The sequence below is a fragment of the Humulus lupulus genome, chromosome 5 (genome assembly GCF_963169125.1).
Source record: "Humulus lupulus chromosome 5, drHumLupu1.1, whole genome shotgun sequence".
NCBI classification, from domain to species: Eukaryota; Viridiplantae; Streptophyta; class Magnoliopsida; order Rosales; family Cannabaceae; genus Humulus; species Humulus lupulus.
In genome coordinates, this window is record NC_084797.1 from 196,528,918 (window position 1) to 196,547,148 (window position 18,231).

General features: G+C 33.1%; 1 long non-coding RNA gene across 1 annotated transcript; it reads right to left on the reverse strand.

Annotated features, from left to right (window-relative positions):
* Positions 1-526: 526 nt before the first annotated feature.
* LOC133833906 (uncharacterized) lies at positions 527-3,588 on the reverse strand. Its single transcript, XR_009893201.1, has 3 exons — positions 3,345-3,588; positions 1,636-1,738; positions 527-668 (listed from the first exon to the last, which is right to left on the reverse strand). It is a non-coding gene; the product is annotated as an uncharacterized LOC133833906 (long non-coding RNA).
* Positions 3,589-18,231: the final 14,643 nt, after the last annotated feature.

Sequence of the window (18,231 nt, forward strand, 5' to 3'; positions counted from 1 at the left end):
ATGTTATCATAGGTCTGGGTACTTTACATAACACTTTATCATTGTTATACAGATGTGTTATTATACTGTCAACGATAACACACTTTCTGTGTTATTTTAATAAATTGATAAGTGTTTAATTATATTATTTATAGTTCATTATATAACACATTTCAATACTTATAAATTTGTGTTATACTACACTTTAGTATAACACATTTTTTGTGTTATATAATGAAGTTTGCATAACAAAATTCTTTACATAAAAAGTGTTATTGTAATAGATATTATAACACAATTTTCATATTATTTTAATATTTAGATAAGTTTAAATTCTCATTATATATTCATTTATATAACACTAATTTATTCTATTATATTTTATTTTATTTTTATATAATTAAAATTAACTTTCTAATATATACTAGCATCATCAAATGAACTTGATTTTCAAATTACAAAAAGTAAAAACATTCAACATTGTATTAACAATCCACAAATTAGTTTAAAACATTCAACACTGTCATCAACAACAAAATGTTCTTTGAGTATTCAAGTAGTCTTAAATATTCAACATATTGAAAAGTTACTACTTTCAGCACAAAATATTCTACAACTGCCCAACACAAAGCCTTCAAAATTAAGTATTATTTTCTCCTCCAATTGATGGAGAAAGAGACATTTTTCTCCTGCAAAAACAGATAAAAGGTAAGGTATATGCTTAAAAAAATTAAATAATATGAATCAAATAATAAAACTGTATACAATATAAGACCTAAGCAAGCAATACCAGGTGAACATACTTCAAAATTCAAAATACTGCTATCACATAGTGAATAGATACATATTACAGTAAACAAACATTAACATTTTCAGGTTAAAGGGGCCTCAATTTCACCCTAAAAACATCTCTCATTCAGGTGCTTAATTACTGAGACAGCATGTTAAAAGTTTGGGAGATTTGAGTTACGAAAGCATTTAGAATTTTACTATTATTTCTAGGGTAGATCCATCGAATCTCATATCTTATTTAAAGGAGAGGTGTAATAGAATAAGGAGCTCAAACAGGTACTAAACTCTAGAACTTAAGTTATTTGGGCACTAATAAGTAATTACAAAACAGTGATACATATTCGCAGAGGACGTTATTTCAAAAAGATGGATTTGGCACAATTATTTTGTGTTAAAAATCAGTCTTTTTGACCCTATATAGGATAGACTAGACCCTAGCTCCTTAAAATTTGTTCTGATCAAGTTTACAAATCTATAAGTGATGATCTCCAATGAAGAACGTCTCATTTAGTCAAAGACATGCCTAAGATACAAGTTTGAACCTTGTCTTTTTAAAGTATAGAAGATAAATGAAGCTAGAATAGTTTAATTCTCTGATACCATATTATGAAAGAAAATGAAATTGTATTGAATTGAATGAATACTGAATACAAGTGGCACCAATATATACATGCCACAAAGAAGAATCAAGAAAAGTAAGATACAGTTCTATACTTAAATAAACTATCTGTTTCAATTAATTTAGGCAAATAAGGTTCAGTACTAAGCTCAAAATTACTCTCAATAACTTAACTAAACTAACTGATTTAACTAAATTATATATATATAAGGTCTAGTGCTAAGAAAAAGAATATTATTACATACCAGCCAGTTATCCATGAGGCAAATGGTGACCATTTTGGGCCAGCAAGCTTGGTACTCCAATAGTAGAGACCCCCAGAAGTAGAAGCAGAACAGAAGCTAGATACTAAAAATCAAACACAAAATAAGACAAAAAATCTTTCAGATCAAACCACTATATTAACACAAACATATAGAAAAACATAAACAAAATAAAAGAGATAATTGGTAACTAACAGCTAGCTGGGCATAATTGTGATTAAATTAGCTTTTAGCCAACTAGTACAAGCCATCCCTTAGGTGCCTAAACTCACAACCAGTTAAGTCTATCAATCTCACAGTGTCTATACATGCAATTTATGCCATGAAATACTCCCAAATAGACGAGACAACAACAAGCTAATAACAATATATATATAGCAAATGTGTCATTAAATAGAAATTCTTATTTCTTCAAAGTAATTAGACTATAGACAATCCATAGGCACAAAGATATACATATATATATTTATAGAAGCCAAACCCACAAAGGATAAGAAATTAAATTAAAAGCAAGAGAACAAGCGTAATTAAATTATAGCCCATGCCAATTGTCTCAATTCATTTAGCATCAAATGCAACTTCAACATTTGACTTTCATAACCCAAACTTAAAATAAATAATTAGTATTTGGTAATTCTACAAAACCAACCAAAAGAAAATTAAAAAAATTTATTTAATTAATTCATAAATTTCAATGTGTTCCTGTGAGTATTGATTATTTGGTCTGATGCATGTGTTGATATGTTCCCCACTAAAGTTATATACTATAGCTAATATATACTAAATATCAACATACCAAAGATTCTCATAAAAAATCACTAAATTTTCTTAAGTTATCAAGTCTATCACTAACCTAAACTATTCCTGGATCCCATACATCAAAAAAACAATTTTGAGTTTACTAAACATTGTTTATAATTAGTCATCCAACATAAAAGTTGAAAATTGCAGCAGTGAAAGTTGCTATAAAAACAGAGGAAACCAAAGCACATGCATATCTAGAATTATCAAAGGAAGTACAACATCAAAAGAAAACCTAAATGTACCATCAGAAGCAAGAGAAATGGTAGACATAACAACATCAATAAAACTAGAAGCAGAACAGAACAAGTCTGGCTTTCCTTTTCTAGCTAATTACTGCAACAAGCTACAACACCAACACAAACTAGCCAAAAAATACATGTTGCGGGCAGGACTTTGAGAGAGTTAAATACTGAGAGAGTTCAAAAAACCCTTATTAAACACAAGAAAATGGTTCAGTTTTTCCCGTACCCAAAGTTGAAAATATAATAACAGTACTTACCAATTTAAAATCAAATCCCAAATCCAAATGATAATTTAGATTCTTTGAGAATTATCATCAAACGCCTGGTATGCAACATTTTCATATTCACTTTCTTTTCAGATACCAAAAAACATAGCAGAAATAAAATCACTACTAAGATACCAAAATGAATTAAAAAAAAAAACTGAAGCTTGAGAAGATAAGATTTTCAGATACCCAATACTAGACTAGTTAGAATCTCACATCCATTACTTGAGGAAGAAACCTAATTAATTAAATAATTAAAAAGAAACAAAGATAAACCATAAACAACATGACACAAGCATTATTTGAAGTAAACAACTAAATTATTGCCAAGAGAAAAGAAACACAGGATTGTGTAATTAACAAATTCCATAATGCTAACCTTCACAAGATCTCCTAGCTCCTCGCTGCATTCTAATTTGTCTTCTGCTAGCCAATTTTCCAACAGATTATTCTTGTTCTGGTTCACAACAAGACGTGATAGTTCCAATGACTCGAAAGCATTAAGCTTTTCTTTGATCTAGAGAGTACCAAAATACTGCAAAAGGGGTGGTGTTTGCCCAGTTTGTACAGGAACACTCTGCAACAATAAGAATAAGAATTAATTACTAATCATAAAGGTTCAGCATAACTTAAAAGTACGGTATGCCATAAAAAGGATGTGTGAACTTGTATCTGTCGTTAAAGCCAATAATATCCAATTCCACTTCTATTCGAGCTGCCTGATATTGTCTTTTTCCAAGTAATTGATTGGTAATTTTATCTCAATTAGGTTCATAAATTTCCAAAGAAATCATTCTAAAAAATCATTGCAAATTACTCTACAACATGCTTTCTATGAGAGCTTCTTTTAGCTTAATGTTTAAATTTAAAGCTACCCTTTTGCTCGAAAAAGTGAAAAATAAAATGACTAAACCATTTTTAATAGTTAAAATTTTTGTACCTAATGGTCACTGCTGCTTCAATTAGAGGAGAAATTTTGGAGGTGCTGGGTATCCTGGTTCATAATTCTGCATATATAATATTGTTATTATTAGAAACTTTCATATTAGAAATTTAAAATATTCCAAGAATAATGTGTAAGTACTAAAAAAAGTCATGGGAAAATCAGCCCCCAAAGAAAGCATATAAAGTAATTCTTGTAAACTGAAAAACAGAGTAATTCTTGTAAACATAAAAGAAAAGTTGAGCAAAAACATAAATTTTGAGGCATCCAAAATCAGGAACAAACTTAAAATGATGAAAACTTGGTTCGATCAATTCAAAACTAGAACAAAACATAGACCCAATTCAGTTTTCTGAAATACATATACAGAAAAAAGGACCCAAAAAAAGAAGTTTCAAAAACAGAGAAATCTTGAATTCTTACATGAAGACATAATTCACAGATTGTATTCCCTTTCTTGTTACACCATTCCTGTATACAATCTTTATATTGGGTTGTTGTGCGTGCATGAAAATGTAGCTGATAGACCATCTATGAATTCAATTGTTCACATGCTTAATAGCCACTCTATCAGTACTCTTGTAGTACCCTCAAAACCAAAATGTTGGAAGTCATAAGACTAATAAAAAATCTAAAAAACAAAATCCACAACTTGAAAAACTGTACAGAAACCAAAAATAAAAAATCTTACTCAAGAAGCGATAATGAGTTGTTGGACTGTCCAAAAGAAGACTGAATTCTCTAAGTTCTATGATATTACTATGAAATAATTCTAACAATATACATGGTTAAATTAGCTAAAACTTATCATGGTTCTTATCATGCATTACTTTTATAGATAAAAAATATATAAAAATTATTTTTATTATACAAAATGCAGAGCACAAGATACTGATTGGAATAAAAACCATGATAATATAAATGATTAGTGTCATTGCAGTCCATAATTGTTAAAAATAATTTAGATTTCTAACTAGATATGCAATAATAAAATTAGACCCAATCTAATTAAAGAAAATAAAAGATTGCAGATTACATTCATTGAAATTGTGTGAGACAGATATAGATATATGTAACCAAATATTGTAATTTTAGATTTGGATTTGGGTTATTGTAATTTTATGCTACATATGTAACCAGATATTCCTTTGAGTAATGATTAAGTTTTATTAATTCCTTTTTATAAATTATTAATGATTTAGATTTTCTTTTCAGATTTTGTCTCAATCATTATCTCATTTTATTTCTTTTTTTTGCCTGACTTTCAATAAGGTTTTTTTTTTAAAAAAAAATGGGGTTGAAGGAAGCAGATATGTTAATCAAATTCTAAACCAAGTGGTGAATTCAAATAAAGTCAAAATAGCAAATTCACTACAATGTTTGAAGATTACTTCAAAATTAAATGTCCACAACCAAATGTTCAAAGCAAATCCTTCAATCAAAACATAAAATCCATCAAAGTAAACTCAGAACAGCAAATATAGCATCAGAAAACTTAAAACAGCTAAGTTTCCTACTTCAGAACTGTGAAAATTGTGACTTTGGTTTATCTTCAACATTAGGTCTAACTGCAGTATTTCTAGATGGATGAACTTTGTTCATATTGGTTTTTCCAATTGTTGGGCTACTCTTTCTTTTTGTTTCAGACTTACTCTGAGAACTAGTTCTATAAGTAATTTATATATAGGGTCCTTTATTAATATATTTGGTTGTTTCTAATCAAGGGTTACAAAGATTTTAGCAAATTAAATAATCTGGGGTAAAAATCAATTTTAATTGAAATTCTTGGATATCTATACCTGAAGATCTCAAGAAACAGATGACTTCCAGCCAAAAGTTAATAGAACCTTGCAAGAATGCTGGGGACGGCCAGCAGATAATTAGTGGTAAGAACAGGCTGCATTCCTGCTGGGTTGATATTAAAAGGAATATAAGGCTCCACTTCAGTGACTAGAGAGTCATCTCTGTGAGAAAAATAAAGTTAGTAAGCTCCAATATGTAGTGCAAATAGCTTCTAAACCCATATAAGTTAATTACCAACCAACATGCAACATCATATAATTATCTTGCTAATATATCGCATATATTTGGGAAAAAGGAATTATAACCCCAGTTGACACATGCATAACTTGCTGAATATATGAAGGACCAAAAATCTAAGTTGTGAATGAGTATTACCTAGCAGCCGATGCAAGTTTAAAACCATAGTATTGCAGCTTTACTTTCTTGCAACCTTCAGTTACAACAACTGCCCACATAGTGACAAGGGTAAAACACGCCCAGCAAATATAGTACATATGGACCCCAGCTCATAATACTTCCTGCAACAAATATTGAAATGCTTAACTCAACAAGTTCACTAGTCCCCAAGTTTTATAAATGTCACAAATACAGTAACACACAGGCATGATGTTGTATCAAATAACTAACTACATTTTACTATTTCACAGGTGTTCGTGCTCACTACGCTATCTTGAAATCTAATGGGTTTATTATTTGTTTGTTGCGGTCACACATAAGTTGATATCAATAATTAACTAATGAGTAGTCTACAACTTTGAGATGATTATCTTACTATCTATTTCTTTTTTGTTAACTTCTAGAATTAAAGGCTTAAAGAATTCTGAAATGGCACAATTAGCTTAGAATCACGATCCATCCCAAAAGGAATGGAGGCATCTGCTTGTTAAAATTACTGTCTAAGTGTATTGGGTCTTGAGGTTTCTACTTTTGTATGTTTAATTTTGAAAGTTTTATGAATCTGTTACATTAATTTCCATCATACAATGCATAGTAAATTATCTTAGCAGCATTTAGTCCATCAAGTCATATGCCTGACTGCCGAGACAACATATTGTGCAACATTTCTGTGTAGCCCGTCAGTATTCCAACACATATAATTAGACTTGATCCTTGACTTGAAATAAATAAATATGCATCAGACGGTACACAGATACAAAGTTGACTGGAATAGTAATAAAACCAGTGTTACAACACATATGATGCATCCAACATGTCAAGACCAGTACCAAATCCAAATTCTTAGATGGTATCACAAATCCACGTTATTGTCATCGCACCACAAATCAAGAAAATTGAAGTTACGATCACATGTTTGACTCTGCAGGATCAAGAAATAAGTAAAAAAGAACACCATAAAAGAAAAGTCCCATCCTCCAGAAAAAAAAAAAGGAGATGCCACATCATTTTTCTTTTTAACGAAATTTGTATTAATGAAAAAACACGTAGATATGAGTTGCAAAGAGAAGCCACCTCATATATACACATACATATCATTAACCAATAAACTAATCTTATAACAATGAAACAGTACAACTTCGAATAAATAAACAAATCTATGCTATCTCCATCAGAAAAAGGGAACAGATATCAATGCCAATAACATGTTATGGTTACAAATTGTTTAAAGTTGATTGTTTCTCAAATCATCTCAAGAAGGGAGAATCTTAACAGTAGTTTTAATAAATCATTTTGCAATTGAAATAGCCAATTGGCTTCTTGCTAGAAATCATAGAGAGATAGTTTGAAGAAAAAATTGCTCATGAAACATTACCCATGGCTGGCTAAAGCATAAACAGGTTAAAAAGCAAGGCAAAAACATATATATTAGCATTGCTTCTCTATACAAAAATAATGGGATTTCCATAAATAATGAAAGTAAGAGATCTCAATTCCCAACTAGAAAATCAAAGCAGAAATATACCAACTAGAATGGGAAGCAAGGAGGATTTTTTTAAAGATGTTTAGGTAGGAACACAAGTCCTTGGCAACCTAGTAAATTTCAACTTAGTATCAAGATGATAATTAGAAAAGATTTTGGTCACAACAAACCAAGTATTAATGATACAATAAGAAATATTACTGACTATCCCTATTGAAAACAGAACATAGAAATTTCAAGGTAAACCCAAATCAATTAACAAAAAAACCCACATACAAATATAAAAAATAAAATAGAAGCTACAACAAAAGAGCCCTAAAATACCAAAGATATAAGAGTAAATTGAAAAGAAAGACTACCGGAACTGGTAGCTTCGTACCGTTTCCTTCAAGGTCTCTAGGGGTTCACTCCGTTTTGTAAAGAACGCCCTAGACTAGTACTTATTAAAACATTCACATATCGTTGGTCCATAAAGCAAACCACTTTTTATAAAGGTCTCAGTGGGGACTTGCTTAAAACAATGCAAGTTGGCCCGATTAGTTTAAAAAGAAAATATGAGTTTTTATGCAAAGTTCAAAAGAAACAATATTAAATAATTAAGTCCCACTGATAATTTAGAAAGTCTCTTAAAACATAACATATTTAAAATGGCGTCCTAAAGTGATCATTTATTCCGTCCATAGGATACCCCACGCCATACACCCTACAACGATAGAGCTCCTCACGTCACCACGCGTGCCACAGAGAAATCCTATTTGCTACCTGGAAGGGAAAGTAAGGGGGTGAGCTAAAAGCCCAGTAAGGAAGTACAAACAATAAGCAAGTAAGGATACAACATAGACGAACACTAACGTTCATCTAACACATCATGGCATATCATAACATTATCGTAACATATCATCATTGCATATCATAACGTAATCGTAACATATCATCATAGCACATCATAACGTAATCGTAACATATCATCATTGCATATCATAACGTAATCGTAACATATCATCATAGCACATCATAACGTAATCATAACATATCATCATTGCATATCATAACGTAATCGTAACATATCATCATATCACATTCATACAGCATACATGATGAGCATGGCCCGCTAGTTGTCCATGTCACCCTATGAGGTAAACAAGAGTCTCTGGTCCTTGAATAACCTCGGCACGTCCGCCCTAGGAGTTATATCTTTATATCATTAGTAACTCGTTTGATGTGTCGCGTTCATCACGCTAACATCCATAAACATATCATAACATACAAGCCACACATCATCACAATATGGCATTCATAATTCATAACAATTCATTCATACAATAGTCTTACCATTCATAGCATAAAAATCATAGAATCTATCTAACTTCCTTACCTCAGGTCCGAGCTAAGAAATTTCACAACCTCTCAACGAGCCTATACCATAACCAAAACAACATTTCTTAGGTTCATAAAATTACCATACAACTCATGTGTGCATGGGCCATGCACACATAATAATGTTTGCACATAACATGCAATTATTCTTAACTACACATAAAGCCATAAAAGAAAAATGCTCATTTTTACCTATTTTACATGCATGATCTTTCTATAAAAACCACATAGTTGAATAATAAACATAATTTTGGACGTAAAAGTGGATTTGCATGTAACATGCATACGTGGGAACATTGCGTAATTGATACGTTTTAAAAACGATAATTCTACATTTCTTACTTTTATCGTTTTAAAATTAATAGACATATAACATGCTTTATTTTTCTTAAAATTTCTAGGTTGATTAAATTTCTCAAAACATTATTTTATTTTATAAAATAATTTGATTTAGCTTTAAAAAAAAATGTGACAATTTCCTTTATTATTCTCAAATTACAAAGAAGTAACAAAAAGCTTGGAATTAATTAAAATACCTATGATTAATATGTTTCTTTAGAAAAATAAATTTTAACATTGGTTAATTGTGTTACATAAATGATGTGAGAAAAATATATCTTTAAGTGTGGGAAAAATATATTTTATTTAAATTATTTAAGACTTAGTTTTATGTAACATAAATCTATATGTGACAATTAAATAATCATTTTTAATCATTTAAACCAAACTTTCAGCCACTATTTAATTTCTTTAAAATCACAAATAAATTGAATCTAAATATTTTTCTCAATCAAAATAAAGAAAAATCATAACTTATCAAAATATGCATTCATACCATATTAAAATACAATTTTTAATATTACCATAACTTAAGATAATAATTTTGTTTCAAAAACTCATCATATTCATTTTAGTGAAACACACTTCACATTTTTTTACAAAAATTCCAGCAACCATTTTTATCTTTAAAAATCACTATATTCAATTTAAAAACTCCTATTTTTCTAAAAATTATGTAGGTATTTATTTGAGTAAAATATCATTTTATTGGGACTTAAAATACTCTTTTTAATTCCATAAAATTAACATAACATCAAGGACATTACTTATGCATGCAAATCATTTTTTTTTATCAAACTTTTACCCAATTACTTACAAAAATCAGCAAGCTTAATTTCTCATGAAATTCATCTTTTATCCCAAAAATTTCACATAAAATCATACATGTCCAAAATCTCATCATACTCTTATTATATACATTCTAAGAATATTACTAACATATTCACATGCAATCTTATAAAATCCCATTTTTTTCTATTCCATTGAATCTACACATGAAATCCAACAAAACACTAACAATAACAATAACATACATTAATTCATAAACACCATATTCACATATGCCTTTATATTAACCTAACATGTTTCTATCATTATATTCATGCATCTTAAAATTTATTCATTCACAATATCACATGCATCCTATCAAAATTTCATGGATCCAAATAGCAATATTTCCAATTATCATTTTACCCAAATTACATAGGTCTTAAAACATGGATCTAATATATTGAAAATCATACAACATCAAACAATATATCAAGATGATCCTTAGGTATGCCTAGGCCAAAACCCCATATTTGCATTCATAATTACCACTAATCATTATACATAGAAAATCAACATCAAAACCCTTTTATACATCAAACCATAGTACCCTTCATGCAAATCAAACAACTTATTATCATCAAGATATCAAGAACACAAAGTACCCATTTTTTTTCCTACCCAAAACATAAATCCCCTTTAACCATAATCCCTCTAATAATCTATCCATCAAAACCAAAAATCACAAAATTTAGGGAGGGATTTCAATACCTCTTCTTGATAGAAAATTAAAAATCCAATCCAATCAAGAATCCAATAACCTCCTTGCTCAAACCCTAGGGGTTGTATATTTTGAATAATCAAGATGGAGAAGAAGATGAACCAGGTTAGAGACAACCCGATCAAAATACTAGATTAATCATAAGGAAAACAACCAAAAACCTTACCCTAGCTTGAACCCCTTTTCTTCTTCTTCTTCTTCTTCTTCTTCCTTTCTTCTTCTTCTTCTCTCTAGGTCACGCCCTCTCTCTCTCTCTCTCTTTCTCTTCTCTCTATAATTTGGCAGCCCTCCATCCCAAATGAGCCTTCAACCTCTTTCTTATTTTCTATTTAAATGCCTCAATCTTCAAAACATACTAAGGAAAATGTAATTATCATTTTCCTTTATTTTCCCTAAATCAAAATATAATTCAATTAAAAATTATACTCAGCCAATCAATCCATTTTATCATTGACAGCACACTAATTCCTCTCTTGTCTTCCTTGGCTGTCCATGGCTAATAAAGGAAATAATGCTATTCTCGTAACTCTAGGGTGCTGAGACTTGGTACTGGGTTTTGACCCGTTTCTGTTATGTTTTAGAAAAAATGATACTCACAGAAATGTAGATAATTTTATTAGCTTTCTAACGGTATAAGTTGTGTCTAAATTGGATATCCACAGCCCATTTTATACCCATTTTACTAAGGCTGGGTCTAAGGTTACAGGAATTCAAAAAAATGACAACTCTATCATTTCTCACCATTTGTTTCCCAATGTTTTTCTTGTGTGAACACAAGCCTCTTTATTTCCCTTTCCTTTTATTTTCCTTTTAAATCCCTTAATTAAATAAAAATAAATAAACCAATAAAAGGAAATTAATGTGTAGAAAACTATTGCATGCACACCATGCAACCATGCACATGCACATACTCAATCACTAGGGTGCATCACTACCTACCATGCACCTTAGTGCATTAAACAAAATCTCACATAATCACATTTTAAAATAAAAATAAATATATATCATTTAACAAGTAATTTCAAAAAAATATTCTACCAACAATTCTAACAATTAAATAAAATATCAAACAATCAAATAAAACAACAACAACTAAATGAAATAAACAATATTTAAATAAAACAATTCATCACACTTAACACTAAAATAAAATAAATCACAAAATTTTAATAAACTAAAAAAAAAAAATTGGTGCACTACACGTTTGGAGCCAAAACATGATGCTTTAACAATTATAAACACAGTTAGTTACCACTTACCAGTTGGTCTTGACAGTAGTAATGAAGAATTGGGAACCATTAGTGTCTGGTCCAACATTTTCCATTGATATAATTCCTAATGGTGAACATAAAGAGAAATTTTAGTAATGATAATAAGAAGTTCCTGGGGTTTTGGGTTATCTTTTGAACAATCACCATTTTAGAATAAAAGAATAAATGGGTCAAGGAGAAGGCCTTTTTAACTTCCCTGGTCCAATGTGTTTTAGTTTGAAGTTTTCATCTGCAAATTTAGCACCATAAATTGATTCTCCACCTCATCCATCGCCAAGAGTAACATCGCCTCCCTGAATCATAAAGCTGGGAATAATTATGTGGAATGAACTCCCTTTGTAGTGGAGAGGCTTTATGCTCTTCCCAGTTCCTTTCTCCCCTGAAATGATACGGCTGATCAAACTCGAAATTAACAATATTAATATTGACTGAAAACGAAATTGAATTGAACTTACTTTCTGCTGCTTCTGCAATTCTTCTCACAAACTCATCATTTTTATTTATTCCTCGGAATTGCAATCGCATCAACTGTATCAATAACATTGTATGTGGTAAAACCTAATATTAATTTTCACATTACAACATTAAGCAATTTATCAAAATCACATATTAAAATTGTAATAATGTGTAAAATTGCAGCTTTATAACAACAATCCAGACAACCAACCATTAGTTTGGCATTCTAGAATCTGAAATACACATATTTTATTGCTTCCAAAACTATCTCTTAACTAAGTAAACAACCAGTGAATCTAACACCCAAACTATCACAGAATGGAACGAATTCATAAACTCTCACCAAAATTTTCTGAAAAATAATTATAAATAAAAATTAATAGTTGTAAAAGATTCTTAGCTAAAAAATAATCAAGTTAGATTTCTCTCCATCCGAATAAGAATTCCAACTAAATTTTATGACAAACAATATCAAGTGTAATTTTACAAGGAAAATACAGTAATTGTAGAAAGGTACATAAATTACAGTAAAATAACTCAAAATAGAAGGAATAATGTGCATGTATATATGCACAGAGTTTGGAACAAAATTCAATTAAAATGGAGGTTGAGCAGAGCTAACCTGTAGTCCACCTGAAATTAAGTGCACATGGGAATCAATAAATCCAGGCACCACCATCATCAACAATCATTCATGACCATGAAATCACCCAATTTGAGTCATTTGCAAAAATGACTTTGATGAAAAAGTTATATCTGCAAAACAAATTTTCAAATAAAGGTGATTCTCTTTCTGTTCCTTAGAGCCCTTGTGGCTTTACCATTTTAGTAATTTGGGTACTTAACTAAGTCATACAAAACTTTTCCACCCTTGATTACCCAATAAAATCTGCAGAAACTACAATCAACATTACCAAAAATGCTCTGCTTGCATATGATATTGTTGATGGTGCACTAGAAAACTTGAATATTTGAGCTTGATCTCTGCACATTGAAGAAACAATATATGTATTAGTAGAGTTCAGATTGACCACTAGATTAAGATTGTATCTACCAACTTAAATTCGGATGAGCGAGTATAATGGGACAAAACAAGCTAGCAAAGTTGTAGTTTAATATAATCTTACTTCTGTAGGAATGAAAGTACACCACAAAATATGGCATTTTCAGGCAAAGAAACCTCAGATTTGTCATCCTCAGAGTTTACGACACTAATGTACGTTTCTTGGACTAGATACCATGAGTTTAGATTGTCTGTTCGAAGGTTCCACGTGCCACTATTGTCTAGAGAAATCAAAATTGCTGTCCAAGCTCTAGGAAAGACCTGTAACCAGTTGAAAAATCATTCTGTTAACAAGACATGATTCACTTCTGAAAGCACTAGTTGTTAATATTATTTAGTTATGTTAGTTGTCTGCTGAAGAGTTTGTTATATGGAAGTTAGTTTCATAACTACCCCCTCTGTACTACTCATTCTCTATATAAATAAAGCTCTTGACTAACTCTCTTTACTGAGTTTAATTTAGGCACCATGAAAGCTGAGAAAAAAACTGGTCCATGCACTATTTTACCGATCCCAGGAAACATCATTGTCACGACAAGAATTAAATGGAGATTTTGCTGATCAAACAATTAAATTCAGTTATAGTTACAAGACAGGAGTACATGTGTGGTGCTGCGAGCAACCCCGTCCCATTTGTTGCAAGTGTTTCTGCTGTTTTCTGTCCATACTCCAAAATCCATACTACAGAAAAAAAAAAAAAAAAAGAGAAACTTTCCAACACGTGTTCCTGACTTTTCCAATTTCAAAACAAGAAAAAATGCAAATGAAAAAAAAAACAGAAGCAAAAGCTCACCCCACTACAAAAAATGCATAGCCATCCAAATGGTAGCCATCCAAAGAGAAACTGTCTAACTCGTGTTTCTGACTTTGCTCAAAATGTATTATACAAATTAAAATTGAAATTGAGATTGAGAATTGAATTATAAAATTTGTCAACTCTATTAACTGTAATTGAGGGTTAGATATCTAACATAGAGAAAGGAAAGAGCATTTTGATTTAGCCCGTAAAGGTCTGAGTTTTTTTTTCCTTTCTCACTTACCAATTTCCATAGTCCCCCGAGAACCAAACAGAAATAGATAAAGAGAGAAAATAAAAAAGAAGAGAGACGAAGTATGTAACGACCCAATTTCGCTAATAAGGCTTAAGGGCCTTGATTAGCGTGCCAGGAGGGCATGATGGGATTTATGTGTGACTTTGATGAATTAAATGCATGATTTTGATTTAAAGCATGTTATATGACTATTTGTTTATCTGAGATGCATGACTAGGTATATTAGTATGCATGTAGCCCCGGATCGTGTTAGAAGGGCATAATTGTAATTTTGGCCATGTTGGGCATAACTGCATTGATATGCGATGATTGTTGAGACCACAGTGGTATGTGGGTGTATCTGTGATTTGTGACTCGAGGCGATCCCAGTGAGCAGGCTAGCGGAAAGTCATGATGGGAATTTATACCCGGCTCGGGGCGAGCCTGGGGGTATAAGCAGGAATTTAGAGAATAGATTGAGATTAATTTTGATGATGGGGAATACTTATTTGGTGGTTTATCAGGTGTTGGAAGGTAGCGGGAAAATATTAGAGACACTTGAGGATTAGCGGGAATTGGGTAAAATGACTAAAATGGCCCTATTTGGACAAAAGGATTTAGAGTTAATAGGAAGGGCATTTTGGTCGTTTGGCTTTTAAAGATAGGTTTTTATAAGGCTTTATAGAGAAGTGTTGGCTGTGGAAGGAAAGAAAGAAAAGAGAGAAAAACAGAGGGTTTTCCAAAGGATCGGTTTGTGCATTTTTGCACCATTCCTCTCCATTTTTCTTGGAGCAAAGCTTAGTGGAGAACAATGGTAGGCTGAGCATCACGGATCTTGGGTTAGACTTGAAGATTTGGCAAGAACACATCAACTTTTGAGGTAAGTTTTAGAGATTTCAGTTTTAAGGGTTTTTGATGGTTTGAGCTGTGTTTTGAGCTGACTTGATGGGAATTTTAGGGAATTTCTGGGCAAGCTTTGATGATGAACAAGCTAAGGAGGCCTAGGGTTGAATCAAGGTCGAAATTTGCATTAATGGTAAGAATTCTAAGCCTTTAACTTGTTGTTGACTGAATTTTTGAGTTTAGGGTTGATCATGGTAGATTTTGAGATTTGGGATAAATGTTCTTGGGATTTGAGGATTTGGGATGCTTGGGATGAATGGAGAGTGTTCATAAGCTTGATTTTGAGTTTGGTAAAGATTTGGGGAAGTTTGGGTTGAGATTGGTTGAAAGAAATCGCAGAAATGCGATTTTGGGTTTTCTGGGCTGCAACTAGCGCTACAGCGCTAGTCAGTGGGCGCTGTAGCGCTAGTCCCTGTTTCTGGAGGGGTGGTTCTGCTTGTAGCGCTACAGCGCCCTCTTTAGAGCGCTGTAGCGCTGCACTATTCACAGAGGTGAATTTTTGGGTTTTTGATGAGGGATTTTGACCTAGGGTTTGGGGCTCGATTCTGCCACTTTGTTTTGGGGATTTAGGACTTCCCGGGGGCTCGGGATTGGTCCCGAGGCTAGGTATTCGGACTTGGGGTTCGGTGTTGACTTTGACCTATGTTTGTGCCTAGGTGTGCGCTAAGGCTCGAGTGGGATCGTGCTCAAGGAGTCAGGTGATCTAAGCTACTGAAGGGAAAGGTAAGAAAACTATAACACCCGTAGGATAGGGCATGGGCCCATAGTGTGATTGCGGGGCACGGCCCTATATTGCATGTTGCATGATGAGATGATTGCCGGGCATGGCCCTATATTGCATGACATGTTAGGATGCAGACTTAAATGAATTATTATTCGTTCGAATGTTGTTGTGTTATACTATATGTGTGATTATAATAAAATGAACGGCAAGGGCCGAGAGCGGCGTAGGCCGGGTGCGGCAGCGGGGCCGGAAGTAACACTTAGCACATGGGATGCTATAGTCAGGGCAGGGCCCAGTGGATACATGTGTTATCCTTACGGTGTGAACCGATACCCCAGGCTTCGGTAAGGCTTCTGGGGCGGCATGGCCGTGTTTGCTTAGTCTAATGGTTGACTTGTTTATCTGTGGATTATCTGTTATGATAAACTGTATAAATTGCATATATTATGTTCTGCATGAGTTTTCTTGCTGGGCTTCGGCTCACGGGTGCTCTGTGTTGCAAGTAAGGGCAATGACTGAGTCAACCAACCATGAGTACGGAGAGCGTGAAGCGACGCGTACATGTTTGGCCTGCCCGACTGCTTTGGTTGGGGGTTTATTTGAAAATGGCTGTAATAATCTATGATTTTTATAACTGATCAATTGTAAACTTATTTTTAGATGTAAATAGTTTTCAAACCTCATTTTGGGATCCCAAATGTTAAATACTAGAAGTTTTATTGAAACAACGCATTTTTCTAAGATTACAGCCTTAACTTTTAATTAGTCACACTTTTGTTTCAAAACCTCGGTTAGCGAGTTCATTGCACACTGTTTTGTCTTAAAATTCACTTGGTAACGACCCTAAGGTAGTAGGGCATTACAAAGTAGTACTGACTGAAGAGTTATAAGATGATTGTTTTCTCTGGAATATCAGAAACGGGGCTCTACAGTGGAATGGGTGCAGAATCATGCCTGGGCTTGTGGAATCTAGGCCCTCGCTTGGTGCACACTCGGGGCTCTACAGTGGAATGGGTGCAGAATCGCGCCTGGTGGTGGCTCGCGAATGGAAGTCGCTGGGTCAAAGGCATGCAGTGGTGGGCTCGCACCTAGGGTCACTTGGTTCAGGGGTTTGGTTCACGGGTGCCTGAGATTTGGAACTTGGCTCAGAGAAAAAGGGTTGTGAGGATGGTGGTTACGAGAGTGGCGGCTAGGGCGAAGGGAAGGGAAAGAGACGAGAAGGAGAATGGGAAAAAAGGTATTGGGGGTAGGCTGGTTCTTTTTTATATTTTATTTCTATTACTTTACCACTACTTTTTACATAGTATATATTATAATACATTTTTAAAAGACTTATAATTATGTGTTGTGGAAAGTAGATTTTGGTGAAGTGTGGGGTCTCTTTTAGACCGGTCTTTTTTCATTGGCGGGGGCCTTCTGAAAGGGACCTGGTTTTCGTTTGTAATGAAAATATGCTCTCTGACATGGGTGAGGTCAGTATAAAAGGTGTAGGGGCCTTGTCTGCGCTCATCAGAGCGCTGATGCTTCCGGGGTTGATCATCTCTTGCTCCCTCATAGACCCTCTTTTTCTTTGCATTGCCTTGGCTCTCCCGGATTGAGGGCTTCGGTGAATTCTGGTCTTTTCCGGCCTTGAGTCTCTCGTGACCATCTTGCCCGCAAATATACTTTTGTGCCCGCTCGTAGAAATCATCCAAGTCCGTGACCTCCCTCTTGAGCATGTTATCCCATAACTTGTTTCCTGGGCGCACTCTAGCTATGATGGCCATTTTCAGCTCTCTGCGGGTCAAGCTCCCTACTTTAGCTGCCTCCATATTGAACCCATGGATGTAGCTCTTCAGAATCTCGTTTTCTCATTGCTTCACGTTGGCGAGGATGGTGCCTGGCATCGTGTAGTCCTGCGCGGCGTGTTGTTGCTGGAGGAATTCATC